General features: G+C 36.2%; 1 long non-coding RNA gene across 1 annotated transcript; it reads left to right on the top strand.

Moving 5' to 3' along the window:
• Positions 1-5,927: 5,927 nt before the first annotated feature.
• On the top strand, positions 5,928-16,549 carry LOC311430907. The gene is made up of 3 exons (XR_014689109.1): positions 5,928-6,262; positions 15,520-15,774; positions 16,227-16,549. It is a non-coding gene; the product is annotated as an uncharacterized lncRNA (long non-coding RNA).
• The last annotated feature ends 234 nt before the right edge of the window (positions 16,550-16,783 follow it).

Here is a 16,783-nt window from a genome sequence, read left to right as displayed (position 1 = left end):
TGCACTGGAGGTGAAGAAACGGAGTTATTAAGGAGTCTGTAATGCCATTTAAATGATGTCTCCTAGTCAATATTATAGGAGAGAGACACTGTTGAAAGAAGTTTGCTCCCACACTAGAAATCCTTATGTAGCTTTCCCTAAAACTATAGGGAAATATAGTTTTCCCTAACATAGAGGGAACAGGGAACAATGGATCAATAGTCTCATTATGATCCCCATCTCTGCACAAGAAACATCTGTAGTCCATGGAAGAAACTAAATTCATTTGCTAAATAAATTATTGTTTATAATACAATAGCAGCTGGAGGTCTCAATTATCTCTATTGTGCTACTCACTGTGTGAACTCACCATAAACCATTTCCAATCTTAAATGCCTTAAAGTAAGATCCTCAAGCATCTTTTATGTTGTCTAAATTTTTCTTCCTCTCAAGCTGGTAGTCACAGAGATAGAACAAAACTAAATGCTTTTGGAAATCTGACCCTGCACCTTCTCTAATAAAAACAGGAAAAAAAAGGAAAAATGATCAAGTTCATCAGAAAGCCCTGTGTCATGTCTCCCAGCACTACTACTGTAGCTATAAGCTGAGTAAGATGTAGCCATCAGCTGAGTAAGACATTTCACAATGAGAAAAGTAGTATAAATGTTTTGTAGGCAGACATTCCCTGAGAAACGCTTTTTAAGGCTTTTTAATTTGATATAGGCATTTCCTTTCCTGGATTAAAAAAACAAACAAACAAACAAACAAACAAAAAAAAAACAAACATACTTTTCAGAAGCATTTTAATGAATTGCAATGATACCTCAGAAAGACTGGTGAGCATTTCCAAAGGGATGGGAACTAGATATGAGATACAGAAACAACACCAGTACTCTATCTTGTATAGTGACAGGTTAACCTGGGAATACCTAGAAACCTCAGAAAACACTGATGCTGCTCCTGTCAGTGAAACAACCACACCAAAAAAAAAAAAAAAAAAAAAAAACAAAAACAGAACAAGTTGCCTACAGGAAAAAAAATAAATGTGAAAGACTTTAATGCATAATGAAATATATGGCAAGGACTGCCTGACTAAAGATGGAGAAATAAAAAGTATTCACAGCTGCAAATGCTAACAAATCTAGTCTTAACAAATTTAAATCATTGCTGTCTGTACTGGACTCATTGCTAGACTTGAATTAAGCCCTTTATTATCCTAATTTCTAGTTCACATTTAAGCTCATTTACAAAACCTATTTTTTCCTGATACTCTCCCCACCCTCATCCAGTAGCCTGCTCTGCCTGTAGTCCTTGCTGCAAGCTTTTCTCCTCCTGCCAGGTTTGGTGGTCCTGGCCTCCCAGAGAGGACAGAAGCATAATGGGAAGATGGACCACTTCAGCCAGGCTCCTCATGGGCTGCTGATGCCATCAGGGAGGGAAGAACAATTCTGTAGTTTCTCCCCCAGTTCTCAGCAAATGGGATTTTCTTCACTATCAAGGTACTGTCTCTGTGATGGGTCCCAGGTTGGAGACAGAAAAAGGATTTGACCCTTTATTGGCAAGTGATGCAAGAGGAGCTTTTCACATTTTAAGGCACCTTAATTTCAGTCAGAATGGAAAAAAGGAGAAAATGGCCATCTGCCTCTCCTACATTGTCTCAAATCCCCTTTTCCCGGAGAGTTTTTAAAGAGCTCACTCTTCATCTCAGAAATTTTACTCCAAGGTTAAATAACATTCTGATTTTAAAGGTCTTTAATGTGTTACTAAGACATACAGCTTTTCTTGGCCTATGTTTTAGAGCAGTAAAGCCCTTAGCGACTTCAAACAGAATTCTTCCCTTAGTCTCCAGCTCTGAAATATCCCAATGAGACCTACAAGTTAGGCAAAAAGTAAAAGGAATACCTCTCCTCCCTTCACAGAATGCCTCTTTGTAAGATCCTCTACTAAAATAAATAAATAAATAAATAAATAATGTAAAGCTACTTGGATTTCCTGATAATTAAGAATTATTTTTTTTCTACAAAAGGGCTGCAACATACCTCTTTCTTCCTTTCCTCTTACAGAAAGCATTTTAATTTTTCTTAAGTCAGAATAAAAAAAAATGAGAGAGCTGAACCACAACCCCAAAGACAGGGTTTGCAGATAGGAATGATTTATGCCTAGACCTGTACCAAGCGTTCACATTTCTAAGCAGCTGGTGCAGATTTCAGATTTTGTGAGCCTAAGGTAAAAGAAGTCCCAGGCCAACCAGCAAGTCTTACCCACAAAGGGAGTTAAAAATAAATAAATAAACAAATAAATAGTTGTTGAAAATCAAGAAGAGAAGAGGAGAAGAGAAGGTTGGTCATTATATAGAATTATTAAAGGAGATATGAATACGAGAATATGAGAAGAGCAATTAACACACTCCACATATGAATTAGGTTCTCAGCCAGGGTAACTCAATATAAAAATAATCAGTTGATTTTAGAAGAGTTATGCTACATTATAACAGCTACAGAGTCAGCCCTGCAGATTGGCTTACCAACTTGAAGGAAATGATAACCTTATCAGAAGTACGATAATGCATTTAGAGAAACATAATCATCATTTAGAAAGACAGTCCTTTTTCCAGTGAAGGAACTTCCAGCCCCGGGATCTTTCTGAAGCAAGGCTTCTGCAGGCAGAGTAGCAGAGCCAGTGTGATGGAAAGCAGGAAGATGATACTGGGGACATCGAGGCATTAAAATTTAATACTAGCTTTCTTTAATAAAATAATTTCTGTCAGTCAGTGTGTAAGGGTTTGGTCTGACTGCTCAGAATTGTACCTTTTTCCATTGCATTTGTCAGATAGCAAGTGTCCAAGCTCTTTTCTGTTCTGGGAATAAGAGGAAACATAATGATGGACAAATGGGACCCTAGGACAGCATGATACAGTATCTGAGAGGTTTATTTAGATGTACTTATTCATCTCTTATCTTTGACATATTACTGCAAACAAGCAAGACAGTGACATGTTACAGACAGTGTAGTATCATAGCAGCACAACGGCAGAGAGTTCAGAGCAGGTTGCACGTTGGTGACTGGGGAGTCAGGAGGAGAACAAATGTGTATCAGTCAGTATAGTGTAATCTGAGCACAGCATATGCTGATGTCTTTTGGATGGCTTTTGTCTAAGTATTTTATCTCTTTTCTAAGTCAAGCAAATACCACCGGTGCAACAACAAGGGACTTGGAAGGGAGGAAGGCAAAATATATTTATTCTTTATTCCTTTCACAATACTTTACTGAAATTTTCTTCTGCATTTAGGTATTCCCTTATTGTTCCCTTTGTTTACTAAAACAAATAACCCATGTACTTTAAAATGCTTAGACTTCCTGATGTCTATATGGTCTTTTTTGTTTGTTTGTTTGTTTGTTTTGTGTGTGTGTGTGATCTAAAGTAAAATGGAAGCATTAAAATATCTCATTGCTGCATGCAATCTTTCAATGGTAAAAATGATAAATTAGAAAATTGCAAGTCAACTTTCAGCTTATGGCTATCTATAGTCTGTAAGACATTATCTTCACTCCTATGACAAAGTGACGTGCTGGGTGGACGAGGGAAAGGCTGTGGATGTGGTCTACCTTGACTTCAGCAAGGCTTTTGACACCGTCTCCCACAGCATTCTCCTCAAGAAACTGGCTGCTCTTGGCTTGGACTGGCGCACGCTTCGTTGGGTTAGAAACTGGCTGGATAGCCGGGCTCAAAGAGTCATGGTGAATGGAGCCAAGTCCAGTTGGAGGCCAGTCACTAGTGGAGTCACCCAGGGCTCGGTGCTGGGGCCGGTCCTCTTTAATATCTTCATTGATGATCTGGACGAGGGCATTGAGTGCACCCTCAGTAAGTTTGCAGATGACACCAAGTTAGGTGCGTGTGTCGATCTGCTTGAGGGTAGGAAAGCTCTGCAGGAGGATCTGGATAGGCTGCACCGATGGGCTGAGGTCAACTGCATGAAGTTCAACAAGGCCAAGTGCCGGGTCCTGCACCTGGGGCGCAATAACCCCAAGCAGAGCTACAGGCTGGGAGAGGAATGGTTGGAGAGCTGCCAGGCAGAGAAGGACCTGGGAGTGATGGTGGATAGTCAGCTGAATATGAGCCAGCAGTGTGCTCAGGTGGCCAAGAAGGCCAACGGCATCCTGGCTTGTATCAGGAACAGTGTGACCAGCAGGGCTAGGGAAGTGATCGTCCCCCTGTACTCAGCTCTGGTGAGGCCGCACCTCGAGTACTGTGTTCAGTTTTGGGCCCCTTGCTACAAGAAGGACATCGAGGTGCTTGAGCGGGTGCAGAGAAGGGCGAAGAAGCTGGTGAGGGGCCTGGAGAACAAGTCCTACAAGGAGCGGCTGAGGGAGCTGGGCTTGTTCAGCCTGGAGAAGAGGAGGCTCAGGGGCGACCTTATCACTCTCTATAGGTACCTCAAGGGAGGCTGTAGTGAGGTGGGGGTTGGTTTGTTCTCCCACGTGCCTGGCGACAGGACGAGGGGGAATGGGCTTAAGTTGAGCCAGGGGAGTTTTAGGTTAGATGTTAGGATGTTAGGTTATGTTAGGTTACGTTAGGTTAGATGTTAGGTTAGATGTTCTTCACTGAAAGGGTTGTGAGGCACTGGAACAGGCTGCCCAGGGAAGTGGTGGAGTCACCATCCCTGGAAGTCTTCAAAAGACGTTTAGATGTAGAGCTTAAGGAAATGGTTTAGTGGGGACTGTTAGCATTAAGTCAGAGGTTGGACTCGATGATCTTGAGGTCTCTTCCAACCTAGAAAATTCTGTGATTCTGTGATTCTGTGATAACTTATTGAAAATATTATGTAAAATGTTCTATTTCACATGCTTTGAAAATATGACTAGGATTGCCACCAGTGAAGCAGAATGCATAAAAGACATTGGATTGACCCAGTCTGGACCCTGATTTACACCAGAAAAAGAAACTTTAAACTTTGCACACACTTCTGGTATGTGTGCACCATTTCCTAGAGTTGTCTGATCAAATAACCAGGACCTGATGAGCACGTATGTGGCCTTTGGAACAATTTTCCAGAAAACAAAACAAAACAGACAGCTTCCTCCTTTCTCCCCGAAACAACATCAACAAGACAGATTTTGTGGAAAATAATAAAAGTGACAAAAATAACAATATGTCATATCGTCATTCTGATATTTAAAAAAATGTCCTTAATATTTCAGTTTATGCTAAACATGTTTAAACAATAGATTATAGTTTAACTTTGGAAATTTACTTATGTTTAAGCATCTGAATGTGTCTACCTGAATAACTGCAAAAAAAAGAATTATCAGGAGACCATATACTTGAAAGTACCATGCAGATGACCAGGCATATCATGCAGATGATGCGTTAATTGCTACTAATTGAATCAGATTATACTTTGCTCTCACATATGCACTTGCCATTTCTACTGAGTGATAAAGGTCAAGTAGTAAACAAAATTAAGATCTCTTGAAGCTTGTGTCATCAATATTGACACCTAAAGAACATGTCAGAATTTGTCTATCAGAATGGGAGGTTTCTGTACATGTTTCATATAGATGCAGATGACAATTTAATGAGTTTAATTCAAGCAGCAGATCCAAAATGCTGGAATACTGGAAGTCAGTGTTACTGCTGCATGTATTTTACAAAACACAAAGTAAACTGAAACCCTTTAATACAAACATGCACACGCACACACACAAGCTGAAGAATCTAGTATCATCATTACTTTAACCATTGTTTAAATGTTTATCCTTAGCTATTTTACAGTATTTTAGAGTACACCACAAAGTGCTAGCATATTGGTTATAAGAAATAGTTATATAGTATAGTATATACTGTTACCTGATGTGGTACTTTAAGTTAACAACATGCCACCAGGTGGTGGTGGGACAAAAACATACAGTTGTGATTTTGATAGCTTTGGTTGCAAAACTCAAGATGGGCTGTGCAGACACTTTTTCCCCATTAAAACACATTGGTGAAGCTCAGAGGTTGTTAGAAGCTTGGAAAACAGTTTTGTTTTGCTTTCTGCAGTTGTGAAGGCAGTAATCTCAATCCAATTCCGCTGGTGAAATTATTATACAACCCCAACAACAAACTGAAAGACTTGGCTCTGCAAAGAAAATCATCTACTTTGTTAAAACTGAATCTCCAAATGTTCTGAGTCTATTGCTTCTCTATTTCTCTTACAGAGGGATGAATGAAGCACACAAGTACTGATGATTGGCTGGACTTGTTTGCAACAGCTGCAGGAGGAATTGCCAAATCTGGTTTCAAGTAAGATAGCCTAAATGCCTGATAAGCATTAAAATTCATTTCCATTCTTTAGCACACATAAAAGTACACTATTGCTACAGAAAATATGACTAAATCCTTAAATATAGTATTCTTTTTGTGGTCAACTTGCTTCATGCTGTAGCAAGAATCGATGAATGCCATCTCCTTTGTGGCTCACTTGACCTTACTGTTAGATATTTACCATGAACAATTGGTAACGTGTTTTTTTTTTTTTTTTTTTTCCAAAATATGCTGCTAGAAATCCTTCAAAAGCTCAGTGGCAAATACATCTAAGTGTGTACAGTAGCTGAATAATACCTTCTTTTGAAAATCATCTTCCAAAGAAATCCCTCTGAGAATTAAAAGTTTTAAAAAAATAAGAAATAAAGTAATACCTCAAATTAAATGCTCAACTAACTAAAAGAAAGATTGTATCTCAGCTGTTGCTTCCCTGTTTTATTCTCTATTGCTTCTCTCCCTTCAGCTGACTGCTCTTTCTTTAGCCTAGAAAAATCTACTATTCAAAAATGGCCATTTCTGTTTTTGAAACTGAGGGCCAAACAACAGCACTTAACCCCTTTGGCGGGAAGCCCATGAGCTGCTGTCTATTAAGACATACAAGCCAAAAACATTGTCCTTTGTTCTTGCTCTATAAAAAGAAAGAAAATGCAGGCTATGTAACACTTTGCATGACTCAGCCTTCTCCCACCTAAGTGCCAATACAATCTGCTATTCTTTTCCCACATGGTTCTAAGTACATTGTATTTTGAGGTCATTCAGAACAAGTAAACTTGTCAGGTGGTAATGTCTGATACCTCTTTATCTCCTATTCTGATTCCTTACTGCATTTGTCATTGTAGTATATGAATGTTTCCCAGTACTATATGAAGAGATATGATGGATGTATTATTATTTTTTTTACTCCTTTCCAGTGTATAAAGTTTACTGAATTTTTCTTTGAACAAGATATGCACACACACCTACCTACATATATGATATCAGAGAAGATAAAGAAATGTGCCTTGCACTTAAAACAGAAGAGTCTGCAAACATCCTTGTTTCTTGCAGAAGTCCTTTGCAGTCCTCCACAATGACAAATCCATACTGCAGAAAGTTTCGTTCTTCTAAAGGAAAGAAATTTGTCACTGTGCTTGAGTATCCCAATTAACTATTTCACTGTTTACTGGTTCAGTTAAGCAAACTAAATCCAAGATTTTAAGTGTTTTGAATATGAGGAGTGCAAGCAATCTGGAGCCCTGTGGGATGGTGCCCTGTGGGATGCTAAAGACAAAACCTCTATGTTTGCATTACTGAGAAGAGATGCATATTTTCAAAGCTCTGGGCTTCCTGCCTAGGCATACTGGAGCTGTTCTGTACTCCTTAGTACCTGTTAAAATGCCATTAAGTCAGAGATAATTTCATTTTGTCTGTTTCTCTATCACCATCTCCCTGGATATTTCCATTAAAGTTGAACTTCTGTTGCTAAGGAGATAATCCATTTCTGCTGATTAGTCACCCTCTGCCATCATAAGCGACTTTAGAGCAAAAGAGTTCATATGGTCATTGGTTCTGATGTCACAAGGACTGGAGCCCCAAAACAAGGCAAACAAAATAATTCTCAAGAAGCAAGATAATTTTTGTGCAAAATTATGGTAAATTCTTCAGGAAAATAAATGCAGAATTGCCAAATAGGATTTTTTTTAAATATACATGAATCATTTAACAATTCTTTAAACTAAATCCAACCTTTACTGACATTTGGAAGCACTGAGGAAATGAATTCATTTTTTGGATTGGTAGAACCCTTTCTGTGGCACAAATTATTTTTTTCCGACTGATTTTCTATTAAGATAGTCTCATAAAATGAATTTTTAGTTTTATTTTAAAATCTATTCAGTTTTGAATGAGTCACTCAGTGCCTACACATTAGGGAATCTTGCAGTCCAAATACTATTTAAGACTTGAAATGAAACCATGTTTTATGTCTGAATAGTGTACTATAATTACCTCAGTTTATAACTGTCAAGCAAAAAAAAATAATAATAAAAAATAAAGAAATAAAGTGAATGCAAAGCAGCCGATTGTATTCATCTACAGAGCAAACACTATTTAGACTATATTGGAAATCTACAGGCTGACCCTCAAAACTAAGCAGGAAATGTTTAGTTTGCTAAGAATGACAAGACAGCAGAAAATGGAAATACATTCTGCTTCCCACTGATGTCATCATTCACACTTTTATGAACTCATTTAACAAGTTTAGCTATAGGGTAAATGTCACTGTCTGTGTGAGACTGTATATCTGGACCTCTTTCTAGTTTAGATAGAAAAAACAGGGTGACCTATAAAGCATGGAATCATTTTTCTCCAAACAAGACAACATAATTTTAAAATCCTGAGAGCAATGTGCTTACTTAGTGTAGTATTTTACAAGAATGTAAATGCACATGGTGAATAGAAGGGGGAGGTGCACTTAAAAGAAATAAATAAATAAAATCCTTTTTTATAATTCTGAGAAATTTTAGTTCAAGACAACTTTAAAAAGTAAAAACGTTTTATTACCATGTTGTTTACAATCTCATGGTAACATTCTGCTCTCCTTGCTTTCTGAAGTCAAAAGGCAGCAGAATATAAACCTTATGTTAAATATGTTGCTATATCAAATGGAAGTATTACTTTGCTGGGTCAAGGGCAGGGTTATTCACGGTACCAATAATATTATCCAACAATTTATGGACTGATCTCTTTTATCAGCCCTTTTAGCATTTTAGGAGAAGTTTACAGGGATCAAAATCTACCCAGTATGTAAGCTGTTTATGAGTTTAACACATGTATTTGGCTTTGCTTTAATGCCAACTTACAGTTCCTTGATAGAAGTATGCATATCACTTTCCTCTCTTATCAATCTGATGTTAAACTCCATTGACAGCAATAGGAATAGATAGAAATACCTGTTCTTCTGTTTTATTTAGGTGCCTTTGCACTGACATTTAATCTTAGTCAGTCAAATGGGATAAGGAAAATCTTCATTTGGAAGAGAATTGTAACAATTACTCTACAATGAGGTTAAAGAAAAAAAAAAACAGATGACACATTTTCCAGGCTAATGGCATGTTTTATAATAACCATTTTGCAACAGAAGACAGTCAGTGGAGGGTTTTGTTTTCACAAGTAGTAGTATGCATGGAAAGTCTTATTTTTTTAATCTCCTTCCACTGCATCCATGTAGACTGACAGAAGCGTATTTGATGTTCTGGACTAAATAATAAAGCAAGAAGAAAAATGGGTTTATATTTCTTATGCCTGGTCCAAGAAAGCCAGTTAAATAACATCAGTATTTAAGCTTCAGTAACAATGCATTTGAAATATGAGGCATATCAGTTTAGAAAGTTAGTAATGACTGTAGTATTTCTTCAGATTAAGGGGAAGAAAAGTAAAAGGAAAAGAGAACACTAAGTTAAACTTTAGAGGAGTACGGTACATTTTAGGAGCTCTGTGTGGTGGTAACAAGAATGGGTAATTAGATGTAATATTAGATATAATATTATAACATTAGATACAATAGAATAATAGAGCTTTATTGTCAGCCAGTAGTTGTAATCTGTTAAAGACGTGCTGGAATTGTTTCTTAACCCTTGGCCTTTATCTGGCCTTTCAAAGCATGGGTATATGATAACCTGGAAGAATTATTTAGCTTATTTCTTTATGTTTTGTAAGACCAAGACAAACCTGAAAGTATTACTTGAAGAAGAATAAATAAATGTCTGCTATTTAAGTCTTAAAGAACATTTTTCTGACTAAAACAAACAAACAAAAAGACTGAGAAACACTGGTCAAGGAAGAGGTGTTCAGGTAATATGCTTAGTTTCTGTTCCACCAGCTCATATGCCTCTGAATTTTCAACAGCATGGACAGAGGTTCATCAGTGTGATGTTGGAATTCAGTATAACAAATGTTTCCAGTGCTGCCCTAGTGGATGTCCTCAGTTATCACCCTTGACAAGTTTCCGCCTCTCTTTGTTTATCTGGCCAATTAATAAACCATACAGGTCAGGGTCCACCCTGGACCCCTAGAATAGGAGAGGTTCTAGCCTCAGTGGGAGGCAACCAGAATCCAACCAAATGACAATATGCAAATGACAATAATTCAATCAAAACGAAACGAAACGAAACGAAACGAAACGAAACGAAACGAAACGAAACGAAACAAAACAAAATAAAATAAAATAAAATAAAATAAAATAAAATAAAATAAAATAAAATAAAATTTTAAATAAGTAGTTGAAGAAGCAATAGGAAAAATCTTATGTGACATGACTGGGAACAGATTCTTCAATGCATTAGTAGCAGAAATGCAACTTTTAATTAATCAGCAATTTACAGCAATTAATCTGTTAACAATTTAACAGATAGTACCAGCCAAGTATTGAAAACAGAAGAAACTATACAGAAGTAATATATATATACATTTCCAGTCAGTACAGTAAATTTGGCATAAACACTAGCCTTGCATGAAGTAGTAAGCTGTTCCTTCATGAAGTTATGGACAGTGTCTGTGAATCTATACCTGTGCCCTTATTTATGAAGGACAAAAACAAAATGAAAAATTATTTTATGAAAAATAATTGTGTTGCTCATCAATGCTTATTTGTTGATTTTTACATTGACAAGCTATCTTTTATTTATTTATTTATTTATTTATTTATTTATTTATTTATTTTTGTTCTTATTGTCTTTCAGCAGGAAAACTAGGAAACTCCCAAGAAAAAAAAAATTCTCAACTTCTTTATTTTCACATTTGGAAAAAAAAAATAAAGTTTGATAGGATCTCTGAATATGTGATCAACTTTAAGTGCAGGTGGATGATTTCCATTCTTTTGATGGAAATCATACTCTCTTTAGCATTTTTATACAACTTCGGGATATAGTAAGAGTGATAATTCATATTGACTTAATTTCCTGTTTTATATTGGACTTTAAATGGCTAGATGTTCCCTTGATCATATTAACTTATTCCACTTCAGTTCATATTATGGAAAGATGTTGGAGTGTGAAACAGGATTCATTCTGGATTACACTATACCTGAAGAGGTACAGCAGTCTTATTTCTGCTAGCAACTCCATCCATGGAATGGATGGACTAGAGTTAGTCCAAAGCTAAGCAGAAAAGTACACAATGTATGAGTGACATGTTCTAGGCACTGACTGTTATTTCCTACAGCTCTAAGTACAGTACACAATGTGACTTGTTGTAGATATACACATGGATTACTATTACAAATAAATAATCCTACATCATAATGTTTTATAATGTAATATGTAATGTAAACATCATAATGTAATATTTCTGGCATAGTTATGAATAACTGTAGGAAGGCTGCTGGATAAAATTATGAAAAATGAGGAACTATTAGCATGTGTAAACCTAATCACAACTTCAATAAAGCTACAATTGTAATAGCATATATACAGTATTAACTTCAATCAAATAATTGTAATAATAATTTCAATTAATAAAGTAAAATACAATTAGAATTGATAATACCTTCTGGATTTTAACATTGTTGTGATACTTTCATAAAGACTGAAATGAAGGCTCCAGAGACTTAAAAACAGTGTCCTACCTGCTAAATCTTACAACTGTAGTTTATGCAAGAATTGCAGTTCTAGATATTCATAGCCGTAAAGTCATAACTTGCATACAAAGTCATAATTTTTGGTTTGGATTCACAACAGGAAGTATGAATAAAAATACATTAGTGAGAGTGCTTGGCTCACTAATTCAATTCAAAGGCTTTAACATACTGATTACGTCTCTGCTTGTCTGGAGGTAGAAACATATCCAATACAAAATGCTTGCTTAAAATACTTTGCCCAAATACTAGCAAATGCAAGATAGATGACAATCTGAAACTGAAATCAAATGTTTACTCAAAACTACGAGAGGAATCAACTGAGTGTCTTCAGGCTCTCCTTTTTATACCTTAATAGATGGATCTAATCCCCCCTTAAAATGTCAGTAGTCTAAATCTCCCCTGTCTTCAGCTTTGTGAATCTTCCACATTTCTGCAAAGTAAACAGGGCATTTAACCTTGTCATGACTCACTTGTGCTGCTCCAAGAGTGTAGAGATGTTAAAACATAGGCTATACCATTTAATTGGAGTTCCCCTGTTTAGAAGTTTAGATGTTTCCAAATACATGCATTTGGAACGTTACAGTTCTTTCATGTAGTATGTTTACTTCTGTAAATACTTGAAAATTATGGGCTTGCCATAATGAAGGTGGTCTGTATTATATAGTCCATTATATCATCTTGGACTTTGTCTCTTTCTTCTGTTCCCAGCCATGCACCAAAAAAAATTAATAATAATCAAAGAGTAAGAAATTCTGTAAAACATTGTAGATTTTACATGTTTGACTAAGTACCTGTTTAAACACATAGCTAAAACACTGACTGTCAGAGTATGACATCACACCAGGTTCTATTATAGATACAGATCAGAATTTGTTAACCTTAAGGATTCTGCAACATAGCAGCAAAAGCTATGTGAAATCACTTTGAATTTGCCTGTAATTAGCTAAAGGGCACAGATGAGTACACAGAAGAATAACTGCTTGTTCCTCTGTTGTTTTTTTTTTTTTTTGTTTGTTTGTTTTGTTTTGTTTTTGTTTTGTTTTTGTTTGTTTTTGTTTTTGTTTTTTGTTTTGTTTGTTTGTTTGTTTTAACATCTGGTAATTAAGTGGAGAAAAGCAATGTTTTTGTGAGAAAATAATTTACCCATTAATCTTAACCACAGTAACCTAAGTCACAGCATTTGGATCAAATTGCAGAAAGGATAAAAACCACTGGCATCATTTTATTTCAAATGCTGATATCCATTCTACATTTATTTTTCTGCATAATGTTCTTCAGAACCTCACATAGGCTTTAGTACATGGAGAAAATAAGGTTACAAGGAGAGAATGCATTGCAAGGACATATAGGTAAATGCATACACACTTACAATAAGACTGAAAGATAGGGAAAATGAACTAGAGCTCACAGTCTTATTAGAACCCACACGTAAATTTTACTCTTCTGCTTTTTTTTTTTTTTTTTTTTTTTTTTTTTTTTTTCCTTCCTTCCAGGGCAATGCTAAACCATTTGTTTCAGCTATGCCCCATTTTTAACTTAATAAATCCTTAACATTATGAAACTCTCTTATGCTTTTATTTTCTCTATAAAAAGAAATACTGGGGCATTAAATACAGAATATCTGTATATAGACAGGATTTTACCAGTATAATGAGCAGTTAGGTGGTTAAATGACTGAAATTAAGAGAGTTGCTTCAGCATGAAGCTGCACGATGTATAGGGAATCAGTCCCATTCTGGATGCATATTAATGTACAATATGAAAAAGAGATACAAGAATAAAATTATGTTTATGGCTTTCTGATGTAACCAGCACCTCCCACTGCATATAACTTCATTTTAGCAAATGCAAATGATTTATTCAGATACAGTACCTACATCTTTCTAGAAAATTCTTTTACAGTAATTCCATCTGAATGCAGACATCTGCTGAGAAACCATAAAGTATCAATTAAGCTTCCTCTATGTGTCATTTAACTGGAGTGTTTTCATCATGGACATGACCATTGCCTAATTCAGGATCAATTTGTATGCAAACCAAACCAATTTTTAAGTATTTGTAATTAATCACTAGATTATTGAAAGCTCCCCATATTTGAAATAATGAAGTTACCCATTCAGTGAACTCCATTTATTCTGTGCACTGAATAAGGCAGGAGTTTTGTGAAAAAATGCTGTATGTTTTTTTTTGTGAAAAAATGCTGTGTGTTTTGTGAAAAAATGCTGTATGATTATGTAATTAATTCCAAGGCAGATGTACAAAGGGAGAACTGGTAATCTTCATTACAGCTTTTCCTTATTCTGAGCAGCTGGCTTTGCAATCTTACCTTTCATTTAGCAAATCAGTGCTTCTAGTTTAATAAAATTGCCTAGGGTTTTTCTTTTTTATTTTTTTTAACAAGCAAAATAATATCTAAATATTCCAATATGTGAATGCATGTTGTTTCCCATATTGATTAACAACAAGATTTATTGTGGAACTAACTGGAAACCTTGTTTCTTCTATATTTTTTATTTATTTATTTTTCATTATACTCCCAAATGATTTTTTTTTTTTTTTAAAGAAAATTGACATTTCCTGGGACCATTTTCATTTTTCATGTGAAATGCAGAGGCCTCTGCCACTTCAGCTAAAGGATAAAGGCAAGTCATCCTTTGGCTATGCCTCTGTCTGAAAACAGGTAACAGTGCTCTCTGATAGACCATCATGTGGTCCCTCAGCTCTTGCTGCCACTACTGTTTTGCCCAGATAAAGTAGACAGCCCCTTGTACTCCCAGCCTCTGTACAGCAACCCAACTCAGCCTAGAAGCCACATTTCTCCAAGTACAGTGTAATATATCTGTTGACTTTATGGCTTGTGCTTTAAGCCTAGCTTTGCACAAAACCACCAGCAACATACAGCTGTCTGTACTTGTTTGTATATGTAGGCATACGTGATTCCTATCCCTTGCTATACACTATGCAGTTTATACCTTGGGAATGCATTTCACAGTGCTTTGTGACAGTAGAGGAAAACAGATCCACAAATTCACTCTATTGTTCATAAAAGGAAAATCTAGCAACCGTAAATTTCTATATAATTTTTGGAACTATTTTTTGATTTGTTCTCCTTTTTCTTTATACCTGCAATGCTCTCTCTCTCTGTGTCTCCCTATGACTTTGCCTCTCCAAGGTCATTCCCTTCCTCCTACTCCTCCTCTCTTTTCTCCTAGCATATGTCCAAGTAAGATTTGCAGAAGTTTCTGACTGTGATCCTTTTGGACAGAATTCCACAGGAGTTTCCCCTATATATACTTTCCGTCTGGTAAGACAGCCAATGAGCGCTGGGAGGTTGAACAAGAGCATTTTGTGGTACCTGGCTTGCAGGTCTGCAAAACCCGCTCTTTACAACCTCCCTTTCGTTCAAAGCTCCATGTAGTAAATGGCATTTTCAGAGGAAAATTCAGCACTTCTTTTGGAAGGTGAAGAGGGAAAGGCTAAAGTTAGTATATAATGGCAGTGCTGGAAAAATCCCAACCACTTTCTTCTGCTTTTTTTTTTTTTGAGGGGGGGGAAGAAGGGGGAAGGTGGGAGGGCTGGGCCACAGGGCAGTAATCATGCTTCACTCCCTTCCCTTGTGCAGTTTGAGATGGTGGGGATTTGCAGAAACTCCTGCAAAATGGATCAGAGTACACAGAGGAAAAATCTTCCTGACCAACCTGGGTGCTCAAGTCCTTTTATTGTGAATAGCTAAGGAGCATCAGGACGTCTGTTCTGACTAGGGTGGAATGAGGGAAGAAGAAGCCATGAGAAATATTCATTCCTGATGCCTGAAGTATCAGACTACATGCAGAAAATTAAAGAATTTATCCAAAAACGCCTGATGATGATCCCATTGGTAAGTAGCTGCTTAAGTTCTGTGAAACCTAAGCTTTTGCTTAGATAAAAAGCAAACTTTTTAACTTTATAGAAATAACATCTGAACCAGAATAATTTTCTGGGTAATTTAGTATAAGAGTTCACATTTTTAAGCAGATTAATATCTGCCAAGTGGCTTTTAGCAGGATTTGTAAAACTAGGTTGTGAGTGTTTCCTGTCAAGCTGCCACACAAACAAAGACTAGACTCTTTTGCCATTGAAAACTGCTCCTCTGAAACATGACTTTTGGATGAGAAACAAACATTTTTCTTTTACTGGATTTTATTATTATTTTTTTAATTTCATCAAAATAAAGTAAAAATTATCACAAAGATTCCGATCATTCCCCATCTCACATCTATGTTTTCACTGGATCAGACTGGTTGATAACCACATTCAGGAATTAAGTGATGTTCTGGCTTCCTTTTCCAGGTGAGCCGCTTGTTGGGATTATGAGTGAATGTAGTTGCTGCTCTTCCTTTTTCAACAAAATGCTGCAGTGAGATGGAAAGCATCTTGCCCCCGCTATAATTCTTTTGGAGAGATGGCTTTCTGGGTGACCACCTCTGTTTCTGAAGCAAGGCAGAAACATGCTGGGCTTGAGACTGAAACACGTCATCAAAGTTTATATTCTTTCCCACTATCAAGAGATTAAAAGCACTTATTTAATGGATCATTGAGTTCAGAGACTATGCAATATGCTTCTTTCACATTTTCATCTATAGCATGAGAGTAGCTTCTGGGAATAAAAGTTGTAAAACATGTAAAATTGATGAACAAGCTTTTTTTTGTTTTTGTTTTTGTTTTTTTTTGTTTGTTTGTTTTCTTTTCTAGAGAAAGTACATATATTTTAAATAAAGCGTATATCTACTTTTCCTAAGAGAATGAGTCTCAAGTCTACTAGTTTATTGTTTTGTCTTCTAAAATAACTATATAATAGGCCAAATACATCAGATTTATAATCTTGCTTTGGAAGTACAAGTCATATT

This window comes from Aythya ferina (genome assembly GCF_964211825.1).
Source record: "Aythya ferina genome assembly, chromosome: 2".
Lineage (NCBI taxonomy): Eukaryota > Metazoa > Chordata > Aves > Anseriformes > Anatidae > Aythya > Aythya ferina.
The sequence above is the reverse complement of the archived record's forward strand: the minus strand, read 5'-3'. Positions and strand labels throughout refer to the sequence as shown.